General features: G+C 40.5%; 1 long non-coding RNA gene across 1 annotated transcript; it reads right to left on the bottom strand.

Annotated features, from left to right (window-relative positions):
- Window positions 1-1,708: 1,708 nt before the first annotated feature.
- Window positions 1,709-9,153, bottom strand: LOC122640538. The gene is made up of 3 exons (XR_006329683.1): window positions 8,876-9,153; window positions 4,456-4,463; window positions 1,709-1,720 (listed from the first exon to the last, which is right to left on the bottom strand). It is a non-coding gene; the product is annotated as an uncharacterized LOC122640538 (long non-coding RNA).
- Window positions 9,154-21,306: the final 12,153 nt, after the last annotated feature.

The raw sequence follows: 21,306 nt of genomic DNA, 5'->3' as shown, positions 1-21,306 counted from the left end.
AAGAGATCTCAAACTTGAATTTGACTATGCATTCGGGTAACTCGGTTATTTCCCTATATGTATGTACAAACACATTGAAATCGATCAAATGACCTGTTTGTAAGTACATTGAAAGCTCTCTCTCTCTCTCTCTCTCTCTCTCTCTCTCTCTCACTCACACACACACACACACACACACACACACACACACACACACACACACACATATATATCTTGCATCTGCGGTTGATGGAAACAACTTTCAACTCTTTGCATTGTAGAACGAATTTCTAATGGAACCCACATTAGTACCATGAGTGTTGTTATTGGTGAAGCCTGAACTCAGTTTAATCTAGGAAGCATTGTTGATTCTTCCCCAACATCACCGGTCCGCTTGCTAGAGTGAGCCGGGGATTGGAGGCGGGAATCCTAGACCCAAATTTTTTGGGAGTCATTTGTACTATAGGATAATTTGGTACTTTTGGAGGTTATGGTTTTTATATATTTTAATGCATTTAAATATTATTTATAGTATATTATCTCAAAAGGAGGTGAAGGTTAAAGTTTTTTTGTAATTTCTTCAACAGAATAGTGGAAGCTCTGCTTTTTATCCAATGTGGACAAACCCATCTTGAATGAACTACACAAATCTTTATGTTCTGTATGTGATTATCTGTTGGTTTTCTTTTGCCAATCATTGTTCTGCTGCATTGTAATTTCCTAACAGAATACAATATGTATTACATATAATCAAAGGATTCGGACCCAATAGTGAATGAATATCTCTATATACACAACATGAGCCTGATGTCATTGTGATAAGAAAATGTATTCCGTAATCAGATTAGCATTCAACTTCAACGGAGGTGGTCTTGAGCATTAATTAATATTAATTGTTGTTTTCTTTTTTAAGGAAAAGAAAAACAACGTACAACAACAACAACAAGCAATTTCTTTGCTTTTTTTCTCTCTAAACAGAGTGGCACAAGACAAGAACTATCTCAGAACAGAGAGGCACAAGACGAGCAAAAGAATGAAAGTTGCCAAGCTCTCCTTAATTAGGGAAAAAGGTTTTCTGTTTCTATTTCTGTTTCTATTTGGAAAAAAGATTGAGTTTTCTTCCTATTTCACCGATGGCCATTTGTTGCTTTGTACCAGAATAGTGAAGGGCATTTCAGACCTTCAACATTTATGAGGTAGGTACGTATGCCAGTAGACTCATGGGTGAACGAAAAAATTTTCCTTGAAAAAAACAACTTTGAACTATAAATTTATGGGTCCTTCTAGGCATCAGTATGCCTAGTGAAGTATAATGTTTTCTTACTATACATTTTCTTTTCCAATAAAAAAAAATTTCAAAAAAATTTATACATTTTCTTTTCCAATAAAAAGAAACCCTGATGGAGAAACCAACCCAGCTTTTGGGCTACCCATGGAAAATACATTTGTTTATAAAAAAAAAGGCAGAGAGAGAGAGAAATAGAGATAAACATCACATCCACCCATAACCCATCAAGATAACTCATATCAATCTAGTCATTCATTTTATTAAAAAACTAATCACATAGCCATTGCAATATTATGTATGGGCATTATCATTCAATTATCAAACCCATTTGAAATTTACAATGATATAAAATCATTAAATCAAACCTTACATCTCATGTGAAGCAAAGTACCCAAGCCAATCAAATTAAAAACCACTTTTTTAATTGAAGGTGATTGTTTACTCATCTTCTTCCTTAAAAAAAATCCCAAATTAAAATCTGAAAATTACTTTTTCAATTTTTTTTATTTAATGAAGACAACAGCCCCAAAAACAAGAAGCAGCAGGAGCACAAGCCGTGGGCCGGCTGCACAAGGCACGCAGGCCGCGTGGGTGCAGCTGGCGCGCAAGCCGTGGGAGCAGCAAGCACGCGAGCCGCATGCCACGGGCCAAGCTGGCACATGATGCAGGACCCGTGGGCGCGTGGCGTGCAGGTGCAGCGCATAGCGTGCGTACCCCCTGCCTGGGTGCCTTGGCCGCGTGGTCTCTTTGCTCTGGGTACTTATGTGTTTGGGATATTTTTGGGTTGCTACCCATGGTTGAATTTCAGCCAATCTCCATTGGAAATTGCTGCAGAGATCCAATCTTTAATATTCTTGGGGAAGAATCTTTTCCCAAATTATATCATCCTAGGGTGCCTTGGCCGCGTGGTCTCTTTGCTCTAGGTACTTATGTGTTTGGGATATAATCTATCATTTTATGTGAACATAAGTTTTACAAAACCATTTTCAAAATGGTACAGGATCCTGATTCTCATTCAATTATGCACATACAACCTCTTACTTGATGTTCCTCAATTGGGCAATTGAGACCATGTTAAGTGACTCTTTCACTGACAAAATGTTCGCAGTTTCCCAAAGTAACAACTCTAGTTTTTAGAACCTCAGTCATTGATAAACCAAAGAATGTGTTCACATTTTGCAGTGATAAGATTCGCTCTGTTATTGTGTATCGGTGACGTATGCCTATCCCTTACTCACATCCAATAGTAATACATGAGAGAATCAACATAAATACATTTTTCGTCAATACACAAAAATATGTGTACTCGCATTCTTACCCTGACATCAACATGCCTAGGTGTACCCAATGCGACGACCATATGGTAAGGATGCCCAGCCCAAACCCTTGTCGTGACTACCATTTTAAGCATAAACTTAAGGATGCATAATGCTCATAAATTTCATATCGCATGTGATAATATTAAATCAAAATGTATAAATGATTCAAATATAAACTAAACCGGGCTTGATGGACACATATCTTCAACACATAATAGCTTTAACGATAGTGGTAAATTTGTCTCTAAAGAGAACTTTTGTTGTAACCAGGATGGCCTTTCTTGGTCATCATTATAATAGCCCAAATATCTGCCACAAGGTAGATCACAAAAGACCCAAATTTTATGGATGGATAGACCCAAAGGTCCTTTGCCAACTTGACAAGTTTCGGCACAAACGGAATTTACCAATTAAAAAAATAAAACTTTTAAAATCAAGCGAGGGACCATCAGAGAGTGCATGCATGAATATAGTTGGACACTGCATGGACTTACATGAATAGATTTTTTTTTAATTCAATTTGGTGTCAAGCTATAAAACAAATCTAATGGTTAGTTAGCTAAAACCGTTCATTAAAAACTCATAAAAATCCCAAAAAAAAATCTCCAATTAAAAACTATCCATGTGGCCCAAAATGATGGACCCTCATGAGAAGCTTATCATGACACTCCGATGAACCTTTGCCTTGTAGGGGGTGGGGGGGTGGGGGTTGAGATAAAAACCATCTAGAAGAAACTTGACTAAAGAAATTAACTCTCTATTATCTAAATAAAAGATATGGTCTGTAGAGAAGTTTATGCATAGTAGGATTCGTTAGGATATAAAGTGTTTGATAAGAGAGACATGTGCTTTCCTTATAAGTGAAGGCTGCATGAACATCATGCGAGAATTCTTTTACAAAATATGAAAGATTATAAAAAGATTTAAGTGCTTCTCAAATCAATGGAAAGACTATAGAAAGAGTAGAGAAAAATGAGATTATAGGAAGTTGCATGGAAGAAGAAAAAATAGAAAAATAAAAAACGTATAGAATAGTAGAAAAATATATGCGAGATTAAGATTAAAGAAAGTTCAATAGAAGGAGAGAAAACTAAAAACTAAGAATGAGTAGAAACGTGTGAAAGATTTTGCTTATGATGAAATTTTATAGGTGGCTTGGGCGTTGGACTCCCATATGGGCCATTGATGATAGATGTCACATAGCAAGTTGTCCCTAATGAAAAATATAATAACGAAAAAGGAACGTTAACCGGTCGTAGGGCGCGGTGTGTATCTGCGTCCAGACACATTCGCATGCAAAATGATTGGCACATCCCTGGTCCTCTTCACCTTTCCAGGGGTACGCTGATCATTTTACGTGTGAATGTGTTTGGGCGCAGGTACATGCCACACCCCGCCACCGGTTACCATTCTTTATCCCCCATAATAACATATCAGGTATAATAATAGTGATACCATCAACTATGTAATGGACTTGGTCATCCAGGGCTTCGTATGTTTCTAGAATTGAAGAAGGGTCTTTCCTAATCCTTGGTTTTTTTTCTTCTTTTTTTATCTAGAAGGAGGGTCTTCTGGGTCAAGTATCTCCATAAAACTTCCCATGACCATACAACTTAGCTTCCTTCACCCTCACTCTATAGCCTATATATTAAGGGTATCATAATCTCAAAGCCCATTTCTCCTTCTCTCTTAAATTAAATTAAGTTGAGAGACTTCTTCGCAAAACCTTTTCTCATTCTCGCACAAAGGTTGAATTACCAACTCTAACAAAGGTCTTTCCAGGTGAAAGGGGACTCAGTTACTGATTTCATTGAAATGACAAGAGAGTACTCCAGAGTTTTGCAGAAATGGATGGCAGTTGCACCACACCTCTTCATCTCACGAGAGTCCAGAGTTTTGCAGCAAAGGATGGCAGTTGCACCTCCCCTCTTCATTTCACTCAAGAAATCATCTAATTCTCCAAAACTAGAGACGATCAAAGAGGAGGATGTAGTGGATGAGTTCGAGTTCAAAAAAGATTCACAATAAGCTGTGTTAATATTCTTTTGGTTCTTTTTTCTTCTCTCTCCTCCCCTTATCTTCTTTATTCACCGAACAGTGTTGCCAGACTATCTATTGAGAAGGATGGAGATGGAGAGATAAAACTATTGAAGAAAGTGCAAGTATTACAACATGTGTTTTTCCTTATATATTCTTTCCTTATTCCGTATATTACTGTAACTATATATATATATATATATATATATATATATGTATTGACTTGTACATACCAAGCATTACTGAAAATGTTAATCTTTGTATATAGCATGGTGTCAGAACACAGTTTTGATATTCAATGGCTTAGTCTCTCAAGAGAGACCAGAGCAATATTTTATAACTGTGATAAACCATAGCAAGGTAGAGTTGTACAATGATAGAAAGTCTAGATAGACACTGTGTTGTTGGTGAAGCCTGTTTTTGGCCAGAAAGTGCAGTTGAGATTTTCGAAGGGTTTTTTCGGTTTCGAAACGACCTCAGAATGGCAAAAAATGGCGAACGTCCCGCCATAAGCTAGGAGTTGTGTTGGGTTCGTCGAGATCTTCGAAATGAGTACTTTTGAGCCATATGTTAGATTTTGGTCCGGTCCTATTTTTTTGGCAATTTTGGGCCAGGGACACTTTTGTACTTTCTGAGGTTAGGGCTTCCCTATATAAGATGGATTTTAGATCTCCGCCTTGTGTTTTTTTAGGCTATAGTCCATCCCACATGAGTTATCGTTGTATGGACTTGACAACCTATTGCATTTATATTGCTAGACATGCGCGTTTTGACAAATCATGTTACCCGTTCGCCTCACCATCTATACTTGACCTCGCGCCTTCATCTAATCTGTCCCCTCTCCCTTGACTGATCATTAATCCCTCCCACTCCTCTAGCACCATTTGAGAGGTGGTTGAAGGTCCGGTGGTGTGGGTGGGCGCAACAGTGAAGTGGGGGAAGGCGGGTTGGACATGGCATCAGGATCAATGGGGTGGGGTCCTCAATGGAGGGAGGATTGGTGGATGTCATGGCGAGGAGGTTAAGAAAGAGGGAAGGAGAACCTGGTCAGGCGGGTGGAGAAGGCGATGCACAATGGCTGGCAGAGAGTGGGATCGGTTGGAGTCAACACAACAAAGTTCAGTGATGCAAGGAGAAAAAAAAAAAAGAGTAGAAGTATAAGGGAAAATTACATCTCCCTCTTTTGTACTTTGCCTTAATTACACCTTTCACCCCATGATTTTGCCCAATTACATACGATTTCCTTGTAGTTTCCAAAATATTATTAAAACCTCCCCTGCCGTTAGTTTTTGTCTGTTAAATGCTGATGTGGCATAATTAGTTTTTTTTTATAATGCTCAAACTAACCTTGGTCATTGTGAGAAGACCCAAATACCCTTCTGATTTAATTCCCAAACTAACCTTGGGTCCATATAAATAGACTCTTTTACCCTTTCGATTAAAATGGATTGAACCATTTAAAGATTTTACCCTTAGCCCTTTCCCTGCAACACTGCCCCCACCCCCTTTCCTACAACTCTGGCACCACCCCTGTTGCTGGCGAAACCCATCTCTCTGCCCCCACCCTGTTGTCAGGGCAACCCATCTCCCCAACCCAGGCCTCTGGAAAGAGAGCTGCAACTCTTCTGCAAACCAGGCGAAACTCCAACCCAGGCTCCCAAAATAGGGCTGCAACTCTCCGGCAAACCAGATGAAACCCCAACCCAGCTGGACTCTGGAAAGAGAATTGCAACTCTATGGCAAACCAGACAAAACCCCAACCCAAGCCTTCTCAACTTTCTTATCTAAACCTGAACTCATCGAAGCATCTATAGCTTTCTCACCATCGGCAAGGACTGTAGTAGTAGCATCAGCATCAGACCCAATCTGGGACAAAGACCTCGAAGCGAACACTTCAGAGAGAAAAGCCGAGAAGAGACCTTTCGGGCTTGAAGTCACTGCTCTCCAGTCACCACCACCATAATCTTCCATTTCTGCCATTACAGAGTATCATCCATTCACCAGAAATCTACATGTGTGTATAAACAAAATCTTCCATTTAATATGGCATCTAATATTCAAACCAAACGGATAACCTTGGGTTTTGATTTCTCCGCTGCCTCAGCGTATTCCACCATTAAACCACGAATACTAAGGACAACAAATCGCTGAATCAATTTGGTCTTGTATTCGACCAAGCCCAACTTGCAAAAATTTCTTATTGTTTTAAACATTGATTTCTGGGTTTGCAACTAACTACTTCTAAGAGGCATGGAAGTGTAAAATCCCAGCCTGAAACCTCATGTTGAAGGCAAGAAATCTTTCTATACACTGTTTCTTTCTTGGGACAGAGGAGTAAATTTAGGAGTGATGAATCTGAAATCTTTGTGGGCATTGAACCACTTCACCACTCTGGTAAATCTGTCGCCTACTTATTCCATTCCTCCTTGATCCCAAAACCCTAATTCCAAATGGCGGAAAAGGAAGACAAATAAACACAAATAGAACCCTAAACTCTTAAAACAAGGGCGGTGATGATGGTGGTGCTGGCGATGGAGGAGGAAAGATAGATATGGGAGTTTTAGGTTGAAGATGAAGAAAAGGTTAGTACTATAATTTTAATTCTGATGTTTTAGTAAAGGGTAAAATAGTCTTTTCATTACAATAACTAACAGCAGACTAACACCGTCAGCCAGAGGGGGTCTGGATGTAATCAGAGAAAATTCAGGGGGGAAGGTGTACTTAGGCCATAGTATAGGGGAGGGGGATGTAATTTTCCCAAAGTATAATGATATCATTGGAGATGCCGACTCTGATAGGATCCTAATCCTCTACTGCCGAGCTGCCCGGCAAGATCGTGCTGCGTAGACACAGCAAGGTGGGAAATGAAAACTGATTCATTTTCAGGAATTAGTTTGGGGTGTCAGTATTTGTAGTGTCAGGACCTCTTCTTTAATTTCTCGGATATTGTTATTGGAGAAGCATTGTCCATTCATTCTACGTTATTTCAAGCTATGGAGGACAGTCTTAACCATTTTCTTACTGAATCAGATAATTTGAGTATGAACAACTACATCAACATTGTGTAGAGCAATCCTCCGGCATCAATCCAATCTATTGTTAATGACATATATATCGCTTCCTCTTTGGAGGAATGTTCTTGTTCTTATATTCCAAGGGCAACAAATGTTGTAGCTAATACCATTACCCGGAAAGACAGTTCCATGATGTGTAGGACTAATTGGCCATTGTCTACTCCTCAGCTTTGGGACTCATGTAATTCTGATACCGAGTATTTAGCACATCTTTAAAAATAGATTTCTTTTAACAAAAAAAAAAAAAAAAAGGTGAGTACATCCAACCTGATCCATGTAGATCTATGGAGATCCATATGGATCAAGCCACATATGTGTCACTTTAATAACCTATCAATGCCGGGCGCTCAAATCGTGATAGCATCCCTTTATAATGCGCAAGAGATCGCTGTCTGATTGTGTATCTCTTTTATCAGTGTGGGGCCAATGAGAATGCTTAAATGGGCATCAATATAGATAATATTTTTGATTTCATGGGGTAAGGTGGTATTTTCGTGTGCTCCTTTTCTGGGTCCAGGAGCCACGCCAAATGCAAAATCTGTTGGGGCCTTCTCCCCACCGCAGCACAAAAATGGAACAATGAGATTGGAGAAACACCACACAATCCCTACTTAAAGAATGTTCTCTGTGCCGCAGCGCAGCCTGCACCTAGGCACATGGGTAACCTGTGCAGGGGGCAGAGTGGTCATTGTGCCTATCCCCATATGCCTTGGCGCAGGCTGTACTGCGGTACAGACAACAGCGCCCCATCCTAAAATTAAGCAAAAAAAATATAAAATCGCCTTACTAAACTTGGTCTTGCCAGCCTCTTCTTTTAGAAATGGGTCTTCCCGGTCGTTTCGTCCAAAAGAAACTGAAGAAGGTTCTTTGTGTCTTCTTGTCATTGATTAGAAGACTGAAAAAAACCTCCCCCACTACCAATATGGACAACGAGAGAAAGCCAGGCTGCGCCTACCATTCATTGAACCTATCAGTTAAAGCCATTTTCAATCTTGCTGAGATAGACTACGAGAGTCACAAGGAATTAGTTTTGACTGCCAAACAACCTCTCTCTCTCTCTATAAAGAGATTCACAAGCATACATTTCACAGTAAGTCCATATCTCTAATCCTCTTTCCAAACCTCCAAACCTTCTTTTAATTGTCACCCAAAGGTTCAAACCAACTCATATTGTTCACAGAAATGGCAAGAAAGATTAGATCAGTTTCACAGCCATGGATGGAAGAAGTTGCACCAGCCATCTACATCTCTCCCCATAAAAAATCATCTAATTCTCCGAGGCTAGAGACGATCACCGAGGAGGACATACCGAATGAGTTCCAAGGTCGAAGAAGATTCACAATAGCTTTTTCCTCTTTTCTTTTTATTTCTTTCATTTGTTTTCATATACAGAGATCCAGTTTTGGTGTCGGAAATTTACATTGAGGACGGCTACACTATCGATTTAGAAGGATGAGAATGGCGCCCTGTAAAATAAAGTGTATTTTTTAAATATAAAATTTGTTTTCTATAAATGTCTTTTCTTTTCTATTGGCATCATTGAGTAAAGAGTTGGAACAACTAATAAATAGATCTCAACATAAATGTTCCATCATATCTACAATTCAGCACACATGGATGGGGTCCTGTATTTGGCGGATAATAAACTATTGGGGTGGACAGAAACCTGATTTCTCTTTTATCATACAAGGATGATTCGTGATTTCTCTTTTATCTCCGATATATATGGGTAAAATACTTCCACCACTCACAACGAGATACATGGAGACACAAAATATGAAACATAATTCAACGAGTCGCCCACCAAATTTTCCCGACATAAAAATCTTTCAAGAGAAGCACATTCCAAATAGGAAGTTAAGAATATCTACAACTCCCAATTCAGGGAAGGAATCCTAACAAATCTACAAGATATAGAAGCTTTCCGCAAACACTTTCCAAGAATGATTCCTATTCCAAAAAGGAAATTACGAATTCATGAAGGATGCGTATCAGAGGAGGTCTCTCTCCCCTGACTTCAGCCACCAGGCAATCAATATAGAACCTCCCCCAGGGGGCAAGATATGAAACAATCACTACTCAACACTCTTGTGATATTGTTCTGCTATTCTCTTCAATTGTGAGGAAGCTGAATGCTTAGCATTGAAGACTTTTTGCCCGACGTAGCTCCGGCCCTCTCACGGTGTCTTCTTCTTTGTTTTCCACAGGTATCTCATGTAGCGCAAGCGCAGCTCGTATCTGCGAAAAGTCAGTTTTCTACTGCAACAGGGTGTAAACAATGCCCCTCACAATCCCGTTTGAACACGATCACACGAATACCAATGGGATTGTGGACACGCTTTTATCAGTCTTAAATTCGGCCTATTGACCAAAATAGGATGTAAACAGATACCTCTTCATTTCCTCACACTTACACTGGAAAAAATCTGGAAAAACCCTATCAGTAGGTAGTAATTGTTCACTGTACATGAGAGCGGCTAGATCAATTGTTAAATTAGAACCGTTATTAGTATTGAGGTTGTGGGGGAAGACGTGGTATGTAATGAGAGGAGTTATTGTTGTATGGGAAGTGAGGGGGTAGTTAGTGATAGGGGTTAGAGTTGATATGGAGTCTTTATTGTAGCTATTTATTATGGATTTTAGGGGAATGAAGTAATGAATTATTAGTATCTACAATTTCTCTTATGACAAGGAGGTACTGACTCCCTCTATTGAGTCAATCTTATCATCTTTGTAACAATAAGGAAGCGCTGTAGTAGCTACGTACCAGCCCATGTGTAAACGCGAGACTTTGTGGGCTGAGTAAACTTATTTTTTTACAACTTTTTGTCTTGCAGAAGTGGAGATCCTGTGTTTCTCTTGACTCCTAAATAACACGCACTAATCTCCTGCTCAATCATGATTCCTTCTCATTTTCTCATACTTACACTTGGAAAATGTCTAAAAAAACCCTACTCAGCCCATGTGTAAACTTGTGACTTTGTGTGCTGAATTGAGTGTTGGTCAAACAACGGTTCAGGGATCAAACCATGGTTCCCTAGGGAGACCAAGATATTTATTCTCAGAGTTTTGCACGCCCTGGGTTAGCCCATGGTGTCCCATGGGTGCCCCATTTAATTTTTAGGGCTTCCCATGGTCGCCCATGGGAACCCTGGTGCATCCCTGTTAGGGTTTCTCCTTCCCTCATGTGTCCCATAAAATTTATTATCACAGTAGGGACGAAGAAACTCATCCCCGGTCCATCACATGGCAAGGGGGATCCATCCCTAACTCGAATGCGCAGCGAAAAAGGTCGATTCGAGTTTCTTTCGCATCCCATAAATATTGAAAATCAATAAACTGAAGGAATTAATGAAGAACTGCTAACCTGGTGAGCTTCAAGTGTTGCTCCTCCAATAGACAGTGGTTCTTCCTCCAGTGAGCGCTCCAAGAAAACAAATCTGAACCTCCAATGGTGCTACCAGGGTTCTTCAAGCCAATCCCAGATGCTCTCAAATTCTTCAACACAGATCCAGGGTTTCACAAACCCTAACTCTCAAACACAGATGAGAGAAACTAGAAGAAGAAGAAGAGATCTCAAAGAGGGAGAGAGAGACCAAAACGCAGAAGAGGGGGCCAGGCAAAAACGTGGAGCACTGCCCCTTCTACGTTTTTGGTGCCCTTTATATAATGCCACGGTTTAATTAAAAACCCTGAATGGATAAGATTCAATCCCTTTGAGAGTCTGACTCTCTCTCTCTTTGTTTGGCAGTTCTGTTTAAACTCAAAGTGCTACACAGGTGAAGAAGCAGAATCTAATAGGGAAAGTATTAATTAATTACTTTATTTAATATTTAATGGATAATTACAATTAGCACCATATCCATTAATTAAATAAAGTACTAATTAAAATAGCAAATTCTAAATAACTCCCTATATGATAACTATTTATCATAAACAACCCCCCCACTAATCAACACCATCATTATGGAATCTAGGGCACATACACTTGTACTGCCAAACCCCAATCCATAGTACATGTCCATATATGAGCATCTATGCATCTGATCAGGTCCCGCAAAACTCGATAAAATACTTTGTTCAAATAATTATAAATAATGTATCATTTTATGTAAAATAGATTTTTGTAAAACCATTTCCAAAACGGCACTGGATCCAGATTCCGATCCAACCATGCACAGACAGTCTCTATCTTGGTGTTCCCCAATCGGGCAGTGGTGACCGTGTTGGATAACTCCTTCACTCACAAAGTGTTCACGCATTCCCAGAACACCAGCTTTGACTCGCTTGAGTCTCAGTCATTGATGAACCAAAGAGTGCGATCATACTTTGCAATGACAGGGTTCCCTCAAGCACAGGGTGTCGGTGACACATGTCTATCCCTTTCTACATTTGGCAGTAATACGTGAGGGAATCGATAAAATAGATTCTTCGTCAATGCACACATCAAACGTGTGAGCACTCGCATTCGTACCCTGACATCACATGTCTAGGCATACCCAATGCGACAACCATATGATAAGGGTGCCCAGCCCAAACCCTAGTCGTGACTACCATTTTAAGTAAAACTTAGGGACACATAATGCTCAAAAAGTTTATATCGCATGTGACAATATCAAACTAAAATGTATAAATGTTCAATACAAAGGTGAACCAGGTTGAACCGGATCGAACCGGGTTTCATGGACACACACTTGTCCAACAATCTCCCACTTGTACATCAAAGCCAATTCCCCATACATTTTAAACCCATGCCCTCCATGTGTTTCTCAAACATTCCTGGTGACAAACCCTTTGTTATGGCATCAGACACATTTTCAGTTGTGTCCACTTTGGAGATACTCACGTCACTCTGCTGGATAATCTCTCTGATGAGGTGATACTTCCGCTGCACGTGCTTGTTCCTCTGATGAGCCCTAGGCTCCTTAGCTTGTGTAATGGCCCCTCTGTTGTCACATAACAGGGGAATGGGGCCCTTGACAAGATCAGGGACTACTCCAGAAATGTTAGGAACTTCCTAACCTAAACACCTTATTAGCCGCATCACATGATGCAAGGTGTTCATAAAAATAGGGATCGACTGTAGATTTCTATTTTATACTCCTCTATACAATGGCACCTCCACTCATTAGACTCGTAACGACTCACAATACCTTGCATAGCAAACATCCGACCTCGTACGCAACATAGTGTACATTAGACTTCCTACTGCTGAGGCATAGGGAATCCTCTTCATCTCTTCAATGTCCGTCTGAAACTGAGGACATTGAGATCTGGAAAGACTGACTCCATGCCTGAAGAGAACACTTCCCCTCTTGGAGTTCTCCATACTAAATCTGGCCAGGACTTTGTCTATATAGGTAGCTTGTGATAAGCCCAGCATCCTTTTCTGGCGATTTCTTACAAGTTTGATCCCAAGGATATAGCTAGCTTCACCAAGGTCTTTCATCGAAAATGTTGTGGATAACCACTGTTTTACTGATGAAAGAAAACCTACATTCATTACCAATCAGCAATATGTCATTTACGTATAAAACAAGAAAACATACTGCCCTCCCACTGATCTTCTGGTCAAAGCATGGTTCATCCATGTTTTGATCAAAACCAAACGATTTGATTGATCGATCAAACCTGATGTTCCAGCTCTTGGAAGCCTGCTTCAGTCCATAAATAGACCTCTGTAATTTGCACACCTTTCTTTCTTCCTCCAAGGAAGAGAACCCCTCTGGCTGTTCCATGTAGATTTCGTCTTGTAGGAACCCGTTCAGGAATGTAGTCTGCACATCCATCTGCCAGATTTCATAATCCACGTGTGCTGCGATAGCCAATAAAATCCTGATTGATTTCATCATCGTCACTGGTAAAAAGGTTTCCTCATAGTCTATACCCTCTTTCTGGGTATAGCCCTTTGCCACCAGTCTCGCTTTGAATCTTTTGACCTTTCCATCTGTGCCCTTCTTCCTCTTGAAGATTCATTTGCATCCAATAGGCTTGATGCCAAGCGATGGATCGACTAGAGTCTAGACCTTGTTGGAATGCATCGAATTGATTTCAGAGCGCATTGCCTCCAGCCACCTAGTGGCATCAATATCCTTTAGAGCCTCAGAGTATGTTATCGGATCATCATCGGATTCAACCGATACCATGTGGAACTCTTCCACTGTTTCCTCTTCGGTTAGAAGAGTTAGCCTGGTGGGTGGTCTAATAGTCCTCCCACTGCGTCGAGGTTCCTCAGGTGTTGGTATTTCAGCAGGGATGTCAGTTGGTCTCACTTCTGGAAGTGATGTTTCTGAGCCATCTGATAGCTCTTTTATGACTACTGGTTCGGACCTCTGGATCATCATTTCTTTCTCCAAAAATATGACATGTTTACTTACAATGACCTTTTGGTCAACTGGGTCATAGAAATAATAGCCTATCGTGTCTTTGGGGTAGCCTAAGAAATAGCATCTCGAAGTCCTGGATTCCAACTTATCTGTCTGTTGCTTTCGCACATGTGCTTTGCAACCCCATACCCTAAGGTGTTGAATACTGGGCTTTCGCCCTTTCCACAACTCAAAGGGTGTCTTGGCTACAGACTTAGATGGAACCCTATTCAAGATATATATCGCCGTCTCTAAAGCGTACCCCCAGAAAGAAAGAGGCAGCTCACTATAAGTGAGCATAATCCTGACCATATCCAATAGGGTCTGATTGCGTCGTTCGGATACACTATTTTATTGTGGTGTGCCTGGATTAGTTAGCTGACTAACTATCCCTTGGGATATGAGATGTTCTTTAAACTCATCCGATAGATACTCCCCTCCACGATCGTAAGGACTTGACGCGTTTATCGAGCTATTTTTCGATCTCGGCTTGGAATTCTTTGAATTTATCAAAGGCTTCTGATTTTCTACGCATCAAGTATATGTAACCATATCTAGAGTAATCATCGGTGAACGTGATAAAGTACTCATACCCATATCTTGCTTGTATGTTTATGGGTCCACACACGTCAGTGTGTATCAACTCCAACAGATCTGTGGCTCTAGCACCTTTATTGCTAAAGGGTTTCTTGGTCATTTTGCCCTAAAGGCATGACTCACAGATGGAGAATGGTTCCACCCTCAGACTCTCTAAGGGCCATCCCTCACCAATCTACTGATTCGATCCACATTAATGTGACCCAATCTTAGATGCCATAGATATGTTGAGTTCACTGGAGCTGCTTTCTGTTTCAAATCAACATTTGAAACAACATTCGTTCTAATAGGGCAATCTAGAAAATACAACCCACTTTGTATATATCCGGATGCCACAAAGGAATTATTAAAACGAATAATCAATTTAGAATTAAAGAAAAAACTATATCCATCCAAAACAAGTTTTGAAACTAAAATTATCTTCCTCTTGAAAGAGGGTACATAATAGTAATCCTTTACAACTAAACTAGCATAACTAAAATTTAAAATAAAAGTTCTTACAGCCAACGCCATGGTCTCAGCTCCAGTGCCCATCCGAAGATGCACTTCATTTCTTTCCAGGTTCCTTGTCTCCTTGAACCTCTGCAAATCATTGCAAATGTGAACAGTGGATCCACTATCCATCAACCAAGAATTGGTCGGTTCAAAAGATAAATTAGACTCATAAAGAACGTGAACATCACATGAACCTTCTTTAACAGCCTCTGTTTCATCTGGCTTCTTATCTTTCAATGTTGCTAGGTAAGCACAACAGTTTCTTTTCCAGTGACCCTCCTTCTTGCAATAGAAGCACTTGCCTTTGCCTTTATTGCCAGACTTTCCACCCTTGGCTTTCAGGGTCTTACCCTTACTTCCCTTTTTCTTCTTCTTCCCATTTGAAGAAGGCTTTGCCTTAGTTGCATTGACCTCAGCCTTGTCCTTTTTCAAGGACGCTTCAGCCTCTACCAGTGCATTAGCAAGCTCGGTGAGCTCCATCTCCTTCTCGGACATCTTGTAGGACATCCTAAAAGCTGCGTAGGCAGAAGTGAGTGACTCTAAGATCACATCAATCTTGTATCGTAAGCTGAAATCAGTCCCCATGGATTCCAGTTTTTCAAACAGATTGATCATTTTCATTACATGATCCATCATTGGAGTCCCCTGGGACATCTTGGAGTTATGGATTTGACTCACCGCATCAGAATGTGCGTGTGTCAACTGCCTATTGAACAATTCAGCAAGCTTATCCATTTTTTCCCCAGCAGTGCGTATATCTTTGATCGAGTCTACAACTGACTTTTCCAACGATCCTAGGATATAGATTAATGCCTTGGAATCCCTCATTAGGAACTCCTGCATCTCTTCATTTGCCTCAAAATCATTTGGGTTGGGTTGAGGAGGAACTTGTTCATCTAGAACGTGTGCAGATCCTTCGAGATCGGGAGCAACTTAATGCTCCGGTACCAATCGACATAGTTTGTACCATTAAGTTTGTATTCTCTAATGAGTGTTAACAGGTTGGAATTAACGGCAGCCATCGTATAGTAATCTACACATGCACAAGTAAATAATCACATTCCAATTAATGGCCATTGAGAATAATAAATTGAGCACACACACATTAATGGTCTTTCATGATTTGGGTTTCCCTCATAACCCAAAAGATGAATTGGATACCTACAACCCTTGCATGCATAACTTACCCTGTCGGGAGTCATTATACACACCATGGTAGTGTGGACTAAGCTGTCCGCCTCATGGGCTTCTAATATTTTTGGCCACTTGGGTGCCATGTCCAGATCCTGTCGACTGACATACACCCAAGTCATGTACTTACCTATTGCATTAGTTAGAATCATGGAATCATGAAAGATGGCCCACTGTCTCAGTGTCCTCTCACTATCCATACCCTAACGTATCTAGACAGAGGTAAATATAGATAACCATGTGATAGTGGTCCTGGCAATGTCCTGTCGGCGTATGCGGGGCATATCACACAATCTCTACATTTATCTTCAATAGGAGGCCATTGACATGTCTACCAATTAAGACTAGCCCATATCATACATGTATTATGATTAAAGAGGGATTAAGCAACTCTCACATACATATCATGGATGGAATAAAATAACATAATTAATCAACATTAATTAAAAGTGATTATGGGATGGCGGAATTTTTATCAGAAGCAATTAAAGAACCCTCCCAATAAAAATAAAACTAATAACTTTGGGTGTATTTATCATGCCATGGATGCCACGCCTCGATCATCTCCTCCGCCCGATCACGTCTTCAAAGTAGGTGACTTGCATCTCCATAAGCTTTGAGCGCCACATGTGGATCACCATCAACTTCCCCTGGGAGTCCTAACTCCTCTAAAATTACAATGGAAACCTAGGAAAAATTCTATACACTTTCCTTTCCATAATAATAAAGAAACCCCGCATGGAGAAACCAACCCACCATTTGGGTTGCCCATGGGGTGGAGTACCTTTGTTTATAAAAAAGATAGGGGGAGAGAGAGAAAGAGAGAGAAGCATCACATCCACCCATAACCCCATGTATCACATACATAAACAATCCATCCATTTATTAGAATGTCATTCCCATAATCACGTCATAATATAATTTCATGCATGGGCATTAAAGCAAGTAAACAAAACTTATAACATGGATTCCTTCAATTATTGAACCACCTCATCACATGTGATAACATGTATTCAAGCCCATGAATTAAAATCACAATTTTAATTACAAGTGGGTGGAGGGAAGAATCCCTTCACCCATCTCCCATATTCTTCCTCCAAGGAGGGTACATGCAGCCCACATGCGCAGGCTACAGGTACTCCCTGCGTAGCCTTTAGGCCCAAGGCCCACGGGCAGCAGCCCATGGCTGCAGGCCGTAGGCTTGCTGCCCGCAGGCTAAAGCCCACGGACAGTAGCCTGCAGGCCGCCGCCCGTAACCTTACTGCCTGCAGGCTGCAGCCCATTAAGGCATGCACACAAGGGCAAGGAACAAAGGGAGGGCGTGCGCAGTGGCTTGGCAGTGTGCCCTCGCCCCCCACATATAAAACATGATTAACAAATTTAAATTAATAAAAGTAATAATCACTCCTTAATTGGATACATGCTTCAATAATTGGAATAAATAAAACAAACCAAATCCATCATCACATGGACAGGTTGTTACACTAACACAACCTTGTAACTACCTATGTACACATGGGAAGGTTGTTACAACAATCATATTCTAACCACCCATGTGCCAACTTGCATCTCACTCATGATAATCATATTAACCATTAATTATTCAATATTCATGGGTAGGAAAGGTGGCTCTAATACCACACTGTTGGTCAAACAACGGTTCAGGGATCAAACCATGGTTCCTTAGGGAGACCAAGATATTTATCCTCAGGATTTTGCACGCCCTTGGTTAGCCCATGGTATCCCATGGGTGCCCCATTTAATTTTTAGGGCTTCCCATGGTCGCCCATGGGAACTCTGGTGCATCCCTGTTAGGGTTTCTCCTTCCCTCATGTGTCCCATAAAATTTATTATCACAGTAGGGACGAAGAAACTCATCCCTGGTCCATCACATGGCAAGGGGGATCCATCCCTAACTTGAATGCGTAGCGGAAAAGGTTGATTCAAGTTTCTTTCGCATCCCATAAATATTAATAATCAATAAACTGAAGGAATTAATGAAGAACTGCTAATCTGGTGAGCCTCAAGTGTTGCTCCTCCAATAGACAGTGGTTCTTCCTCCAGTGAGCACTCCAAGCAAACAGATCTGAACCTCCAATGGTGCTACCAAAGTTCTTCAAGCCAATCCTAGATGCTCTCAAATTCTTCAGCACAGATCCAGGGTTTCACAAACCCTAACTCTCAAACACAGATGAGAGAAACTAGAAGAAGAAGAAGAGATCTCAAAGAGGGAGAGAGAGACCAAAATGCAGAAGAGGGTGCCAGGCAAAAACATGGAGCACTACCCCCTTTGCATTTTTGGTCCTCTTTATATAATGCCAGGGTTTAATTAAAAACCCTGAATGGATAAGATTCAATCCCTTTGAGAGTCTGACTCTCTCTCTTTGTTTTGCAGTTTTGTTTAAACTCAAAGTGCTACACAGGTGAAGAAGCAGAATCTAATAGGGAAAGTATTAATTAATTACTTTATTTAATATTTAAAGAAAAATTACAATTATCACCATATCCATTAATTAAATAAAGTACTAATTAAAATAGCAAATTCCAAATACTCCCTATATGATAACTATTTATCATAAACAACCCCCCCGCTAATCAATACCATCATTATGGAATCTAGGGCATGTACACTTGTACTGCCAAACCCCAATCCATAGTACATGTCCATATACGAGCGTCTGTGCATCTGATCGGGTCCCGTAAAACTCGATAAAATACTTTGTTCAAATAATTATAAATAATGTATCATTTTATGTAAAATAGATTTTTGCAAAACCATTTTCAAAACGGCATTGGATTCAGATTCTGATCCAACCATGCACAGACAGTCTCTATCTTGGTGTTTCCCAATCGGGCAGTGGTGATCGTGTTGGATAACTCCTTCACTCACAAAGTGTTCATACATTCCCAAAACACCGGCTTTGACTCGCTTGAGTCTTAGTCATTGATGAACCAAAGAGTGCGATCATACTTTGCAGTGACAGGGTTCCCTCAGGCACAGGGTGTCGGTGACACATGTCTATCCCTTCCTACATCTGGCAGTAATACATGAGGGAATCGAAAAAGTAGATTCTTCGCCAATGCACACATCAAACATGTGAGCACTCGCATTCGTACCCTGACATCACATGTCTAGGCATACCCAATGTGACGACCATATGATAAGGGTGCCCAGCCCAAACCCTAGTCATGACTACCATTTTAAGTAAAACTTAGGGACACATAATACTCAAAAAGTTTATATCGCATGTGACAATATCAAACTAAAATGTATAAATGTTCAATACAAAGGTGAACTGGGTTGAACCGGACCGAACCGGGTTTGATGGACACACACTTGTCCAACATTGAGATCCTGTGTTTCTCTTGACTAGTAAGTCTTAAATTCCACCCACTGACGGTGCCTAATCTTCCTAGGAAGATAATTAAAGTAGCATGGGGTTAGATCAAAGTTAGCAAAAGCGGGAACAACAGAAAAACGGGAACAAACGTTATGATCTAATAATTCCACAACAGTCAACACACTTTTAGTAGATGTAGCTCAATTTCAGGGTTCGTGTATATAATGTTCAAAGTCTTGTTGAGAAATGTGGTTTGGCTATGGTGTTTCTCATTGTTGTCAACACAATAAGAAATGTAATGTTTTGAGTCATCTTTACATCGGTGAAAAAACCAGGTCGACCATAGTTTGTGAGAGACAGATATAGTCAGTTAAGCAAGTCAATGTGGATGACAAGAAATTGAAGTGCCAAATACCCTGTCCATAGATGACACGATATTGTCTGTTTTGACAGGTGGGTCTTATGGCTTTAAAATGTGTCATACCAAGTAAGGAGGCCACAACCTATATGTGCATTCCATGACACATTCCTAGGTGATCGATGTGGAATTCTTCCGTGGTACTACAGAAATTCTGTAACAAAAAACGTCAAAAAAGCATAAATGCCTTTTAAACGCATTTAAAACGGAGAAGGGACTGATTGCCGTTTTTACCGTATGTATGGGAAACAAATGGGAATACACTTTTAAAACGGTAAAAAGCGACAACACCATTTTAAACGTGTTTTTACTAACTAAGGGTTAGGTTCTTGAGTGGTTTGGAGTTTTAGAAGTTTATAAAGAAGAATCAATCAACGGCCATTATATAAGTAGAAAAGACTGTCTCAACTCTCGATCATGATATTATCATTAGACATATTTTCTAGATTACCTACTAAGTCTCTAATTAATACGTTTTAGGTTCGTTTGCAAACCATGGGGCAAGCTTGATTTTTATTCAATTTTCTAGGAAATGTTCCTTTAAGACAACCACCAAGTCTCTATTATGTTTCAGATATGTTTGTAAATATTTACAGAGTTTATTAATGATCCAAGATTCGTCGTAATGCACTTGAATCCATATGTTGGGAACAAATTTACTGACAAGTATATGTTAATTTAAAAAGGGTTTAGGGTGCTCTGGGAACAGTTTCTTTCGGCAAGGGTTTTTCTGTTTTTTCTGCTTGTTGTCATGGCCACTGGGGCTCCATCACTAGTGGCCCCTAGGACTGAGTTTGCTTCCCCCCCCCCCCCCCAACCAATTACTAATGGTGGATTAGACAATCGTCGTGCTGCTCTGAGGATCTCATGGAGGAAAAGGAGAGGTGGGAATCTGCCCTTGTGGGGTATGTTCTTGGGCCCAAACCTTCCTATGCAGCCATGAAATGCTTTCTTTGTGAAAAATGGGCTCACGTAGGAGAGGTGGAGGTGTTTGGACTTGAGAGCGACATCTTCCTTTTTTATTTCCAAGCACTGGATCTTAGCCTACAGATTTTGGATGAAGGGCCGTGGACTTGTGGAACAAGACCACTGATCCTCTGACCGTGGTCCTCAGACGTTTCGTTGACCAAGAAAGAGGAGACTTGACTGCACCTCTAAGGTAAGTTTATACGGACTCAACCTACAATTTAGGGGCGATCGTA

The sequence above is a fragment of the Telopea speciosissima genome, chromosome 9 (genome assembly GCF_018873765.1).
Source record: "Telopea speciosissima isolate NSW1024214 ecotype Mountain lineage chromosome 9, Tspe_v1, whole genome shotgun sequence".
Lineage (NCBI taxonomy): Eukaryota > Viridiplantae > Streptophyta > Magnoliopsida > Proteales > Proteaceae > Telopea > Telopea speciosissima.
The sequence above is the reverse complement of the archived record's forward strand: the minus strand, read 5'-3'. Positions and strand labels throughout refer to the sequence as shown.